We start from the raw sequence: 6,302 nt of genomic DNA on the forward strand, positions 1-6,302 counted from the left end.
AAACTTGTTCCACTCCAATGGAAACATATTTTGATTCTGTGATCACAGCCACTTGGCTAAACACAACCATTATCAGCTTGCAAGCAAACCGACTATGAGCAAATTCCAAGGTCTGTTTTTATAGGAAATGAATTTTATCGCTGGCATGTTTCAAACCTGCGCAGTCCAAGAGCAACAGATTTTGACTCTGTTGATCACTTGGCAAATTCATCTTCAGCAGGTTTTGAACCCACACAGACAGATTTAGATTCTGTTGCATTAACCACTTGGCTAAGACCAGTTGGACCCACTACCAATAAATACATTCAGAAGCAAATCCTTGAGGCACATTTATCTGTATTTTGTCAGTTCTTTTAATACCATGATCACCATTGATTTTTTTATCCTGCTCATGTTGGTGGTTGAGTCATAGGGTGCAAATGTGCATGTGTGTAGTAATGACAAGGCATGAGGATCTAAGAATCTAGTCAATGGATATTTGGTAGAGGAGTATGAGCCAATAGATGGTGTGGGTGAGAATAAGAGAAAAATGATAAGGGGACCATATGACTGATGTTACTCATAACACTCCCTCTCAAACTGAGCAAAGATAGTTGAACCCTTCTCATCTGCCATATTCTGCTTGCATGTTGAGCATCAAGCCAGTAGTCAAATAAACTTTGATGCAGCTGCCCCATTCTGGTAACTTTTTAAGATTAGCTTTCTTCTTGAATAGCGCTGTGATGCTCAGACCCATGCTGAGCAGGACTGAGTATCTTTTGATACTTGTGTCAGAGACTAGAGAAGATCATAGGTTCCACATCACTTCTATTTTTCATAGCAACAAGTCCCTCTTAGCTGATGCTTATTCAGCATGCACTCATACTCGCATCCACTCTGTGTGCTCCAGATCTCCCTTCTAGGTCATCTGTCTATGACCTTTCTATGTTCACCTATCTCTGCTGGTACATGTTCATTTTCTCTTTTGGTTTGACTAAATCTTATTACATTTATCTGCATATTCTGTTCCATGCATGTCCTTATTACATATTACTTATCCACCTCATTTTCATCGCCACAGTTCTTGCTTACAGTGTAAGACTTAAAGTCTTTGGTTCCAAGTATTGCTTAGGTGCACATACATATATATCCTGTACTTACAATTTTCATGTATTCTTTCCATCTCCCTTGTAGAATCTATCATCTATTTGTATGCAATAACATCTCAACTCAAAAACTAAACCTTTGGCATACTTCTGTGCGCACGTCTTCATCAGCCATGCTAATGTTTGCATTTCCATTGACTGTATATCATCTAAACGTCTTTCCATCTATCATCACACTGTTTCACCTTTGCACTTTTGGCTTTCACATTGACCTTTCAGCTCAGCCATGCACTTTCATGCTACATTGTATCTTTGGCTGCACACCTTCACATTGCATCATGCCCTCAGTGACTCGCTTGCACTCGCATCACATTAGCACTAACCTTTGTGTTTCATCTATTCTCAGTTACCATTACTAGTTTCAAAGTTTGCCCTCACATTTTTACTTAGAGGAATCGCTCTCAGTTGCAATCCCTTTGGGCCAAATTCTCATCTAGCTATTACTTAGAGGAATCATTCTCAGTTGCAATCTCCTTGGACTAAATTCTTATCTAGCTATCATTCCTCATACACAATGAATTCCACACACTCGCTGGGATAGACATGGACTGCAAGTGAACCACAGCCAGACCTCTATGGTGAGAGGCTATGGCTCTGTCTATTGAGGACAGACTATGACATGTGTGAGGACTACCAACTACAAGCCAGGACTCCTGCCACTATACCAGGACCTCTGCCATTCTCATCCTGTCCTGTTCTGCCAGAGTGTCCTGCTCTATCATGCAGTAGGATAAAATCACATGCGCTACATAGAATACTATGCTTTCCTTCCCTTGGATGCTACCTTTTTTTTGCAAAGTCACCTTAGATGTTCCTAGTACTTTGTGCAATTTGATAAGCTTTGTTTACTCTCACTTTGAACCCGTGTATTCTTGTGTTACGACAAGCGGTCGTGTGCGACTAGGATAATCTAACAGCGACAACCACGACAGTGGTACCGAGTGCTGAGAGTCGTCGGCCTTTACAGACAAGCAAAGGTTGCGTACTCGAACGTAGCTCGTGGTGGTTAACGAGGGGTTACGCTGAGATGATAGCAGGGTTTACAGACAGTGAGGGGCATCACTGAAGGTACGAGTCGATGTCGAGCAAGTAGCTTTAGCGGGACAAGGAGTTCAAGGGAAAACCTAGTAAGATTAAAGTAAGGAACATCTACTTTAATCTTCGACCTTATATAAGGCTACTCTTCGTATCTAAGCTCAGCCTAAAGCTGGGTTCTAATCTGCTTATCTACATGAGTCAGAGATAGCGTCCATGAGGCGGGCTTCTATCGTAGATAGCGTCCATGCGGTACGCTTCTATCGTAGATAGGATCCACGTGGTATCCTTCTATCAGTACATGAGGCAGCACGAGGCTTGCCTTCTATCTTGATAACATAAATAGGTCTTCTAGACCTATGTCGTCATGTCATGTCACGTGCGGTCCAGACCGCTTATCTAAGCCGGCAGTTGCCGCTTATCATCTCTCATCTATCATCATCTAGTGTCGTCTATGGAGGTGGTGAGGCTCCGGTGTCGTCTATCGTCTATAGCCGTGCGGGTGGCAGAGGGCTGTCTGCTGGCGGGGGACTCGTGCCATGTTACTGTAACATCTTGACTGCTTCAAGAATGCACATCTAAGTTTCTTTACCTAGGCTCTATGTGAATCCAAACCGCTCTCAGGTTTTGACTTAGCATTCCATACCTAGTTATACCTCAGCCTTAAATCTCGTCTATACCTAGCTGCTACTTTGTAGAACTGCACTTTATCTAGTTTCCTCTCATTTTTGTTCATTCCCCATTACACACTCATTGGATCTGTGGTTACAGTCTCATTATCATCAGCATATTTGCATTCCAGGATTGCCTTAGTTCTTTTCCATTCCGCATCTGCTCCCTTTGCACTATACTTGAAGGAAGTGCTTTATAGCAATTCTCTTGGTTCGACACACATCACTTGCACTCAGTAGGATTTATTAGTGCTCTAGCTTTCTTGCTGGCCAGTCAATATTACTTCTCCACAGTGCTTCATAGGGCCTCATGCTGTTCAGTGCCCAGGTGGCAGTTCTATTTTTCAGCCATGTCACATGTATGATTGCCTTTCCACATAAGAATTTGGGCAATCCGCTTGCATGCATTCAACAAGTGTTTAGTTCTGATGTTCAGCTACTCTATTGCACTCTGGAGTGTCATGGATAGTGAGTTATAGATGATGTGAGAATTGTTCTCCAGTAAATTCTCCTTCTTGATCTGAGCACAACTGCTTTATCTTGGTGTCAAAGGCCTTGCTTACGTACCATTCCTTTAGCTTGGTTTTGTACATGCTAACTTCTTTTACTTTGTCCAGAGTAGCTGGTACCCATGATACTTCTCTGTTAGACAGCATCTAAGGATGATCTATTGGCTTTTTTTCAGTGCCATTTAAATGGCCAAGCAGCTCATAAGCATTTATGCACCACTAGAGTCTTTCTTTATATATCATGCAGTTCACACTATCAGCAGCGAGCTTTGGGATCAAAAGGAAGTCTGCTTTTAAGAACACCATCCACTGTAGTTGCTGTGAGGTAAGGGCGGAGGGGGATCAGAAAAGGTATATAGGTATGATGGCAACACAGCCTGATTAGTGATGGATTGTTAAAATGGGAATGAGACTGAAATTTTTTGGAATGTACTGATGGTAAGAATACAATGTGCAGGAGGCACAAGTCAAGAAAGGGAAGCCACATGTCTGGCATGAGTCATAACAAGATGTATTTTTTATAAAAACAAAATGACATCACTGTTGGTGGGTTTCAAACATGCACAGTCCGATGTCTTACTAGGATGTGATTGGCAATAAAATCACCAGTTCTCACTATCCTCTACGGTCAACGGTTCAGACAAATACCAATGGTTGATAATGTGGTCGTTCATGGGAGGAGGCGTAAATAGCTGGGTCAATCTAAACAACTTCTAATGACTTTAGGTGGGTTGAGACAGTGACCGGTTAACTGGCTTGATGCAGTACTTAGGATGTTAAAGATAAATATTGTAAATGATGTAGCCGAATCGATAACTGGCTTGATGCAGTACTATGATGCTACTAGAATAAGATTGCAAAGGTGTGCAATATGAAGATGAATATACGGATCACAACAGTACACAATGAATCAGAGTAATATCTTGTAAACACTCCCTATTCTCAAAAATTAGAGGAGATCAAACTAAGCCTCTAACACAATCGAATCAACTGAAATACGCAGCTTCAAAACTAACTTCTCTGCTGCTCAGGCACTCACAATGAGTATGATGCAGAATTAGAACAGAGTACACCCTCTTGATGTAGTCTTAAAGCAGCCAAGCTCTTAATATTGTTGAATAAAGTGCTAGTCTTATTTGTCGTCCTCCTAATCGTTAAAAATACGTAAATTCTCCCCACAGAAAAGGTATCCTGTGTTGTAAAGAGAATGTGACGAAACTACAACTAGATGACTGATAACCGTATACCAGCTAGTGTAATTCAAGGATTGGCTCAAGGTAGGCCTCAGAAGATCAGAATGTTGTGGGAAATGATGACAAAAGAATGGAGGGAATAAACTAATATTCACTCAGATGTTCACACAAATATAGGGTGAGAAATTCAGGAAGATACTCAAATCCTCCTCCCTCTCTCTAAAAGGGAGATGTCTGTCCTCTCAAAGGAAGCTTATTTCAAAAGGGAGATTTTCATTATTCAGAGGGGAAACTGGGCCCCTTATATACTACTCTAAATATGGCTGTGTAACTATCTATTTAAGGAAATATGACTCATCCTGACTCATACTGAGTCATATTAAAGATGACTCATAGTGACTCAGACAGAAAATGACTCATAATGACTCATAATGACTCATACTGAGTCATGGTTGAAATGTCTCATGATGACTTGTTCACTTCTCAAATATTCCCATCTATCAACTTTCTTCCTTCAGTTTCCTGACTAATCCATCTCATCTTACTAATCCATTTCATCTGACTAAGCCATTAATCACACATGAACTGTTGAAATGTTGGAATGCTACCATAAATATGTTTCAGAACATACAGAAAAAATGTGAAGAATTGTGAAAAAAAACAATCATAAGATTGTGATAGAATGCTGACTAATGTGTTGTGGTATGTTTGGAACTTATCTTTAAATTGGATAAGTATTAATTGAATCATTATGTAGTATTATGGGTTTGTTATGTCTGAAAATTACTTAAATCAAATCATAATGTGTATGGAAAACTCTTAGTAATTTCATAAAGAATGTCAAAGCTAAAAAGTAGCCATGACCATGCACAAAACAAGTTTGGTGCATGTCACCAATGGAAACTGATTTTGACTCTGTTCAGCACTTGACTAAGACTAGCAAAGATCTGTGTCTGAGAAGCTATTCATGGGGAAATATTTAAGACATGTTTCAGCAGAAAAAATACAACATCAAATGGGTTTCAAACACATTTATTTCAATAGAAACATATTTTTATTCTGTCATAAGAACCGCTGTGCTAAATGCAATTGAGATAGGCTTGTGAGGAAGCCATCCATGAGTGAATGTCAGGGCATGTTTTCATAGAAAAAAAATGAAAAAAATCAATAGTGATCATGGTATTAAAAGAACTGACAAAATACAGATAAATGTGCCTTGAGGATTTGCTTCTGAATGTATTTATTGGGAGTGAGTCCAACTGGTCTTAGCCAAGTGGTTAATACAACAGAATCTAAATCTGTCTGTGTGGGTTCAAAACCTGCTGAAGATGAATTTGCCAAGTGATCATCAGAGTCAAAATCTGTTTCTCTTGGACTGCGCAGGTTTGAAACCTACCAGTGATAAAATTCATTTTCTATGAAAACAGACCTTGGAATTTGCTCATAGTCAGTTTGCTTGCAAGCTGATAATGGTTGTGTTTAGCCAAGTGGCTGTGATCACAGAATCAAAATCTGTTTTCATTGGAGTGCAATGAGTTTGAAACTTGTGGGATGTCACATTTTTTCTGTGAGCACATGTCTTGAATGTTTGCTCATAGACAGTATCTCAGACATTGATCTTCATTGATCTTGGTCAAGTTGTCGCCAGATTCAAAATCTGCTTCTCTTGAACTGTGCAGATTTGAAACCTGCCAATAACAACATTTTTGTTCTATGAAATCACACCTTGTCATTTCCTTATCAAGATCA

General features: G+C 39.9%; 1 pseudogene across 1 annotated transcript; it reads right to left on the reverse strand.

The window, feature by feature from the left end:
- Positions 1-208: 208 nt before the first annotated feature.
- Positions 209-277, reverse strand: F5147DRAFT_t123 (annotated as a pseudogene). The gene has a single exon. The product of its transcript is annotated as a tRNA-OTHER (tRNA).
- Positions 278-6,302: the final 6,025 nt, after the last annotated feature.

The sequence above is a fragment of the Suillus discolor genome (assembly GCF_016758755.1).
Source record: "Suillus discolor strain FC423 chromosome Unknown F5147scaffold_109, whole genome shotgun sequence".
In the NCBI taxonomy this organism is placed as follows: Eukaryota; Fungi; Basidiomycota; class Agaricomycetes; order Boletales; family Suillaceae; genus Suillus; species Suillus discolor.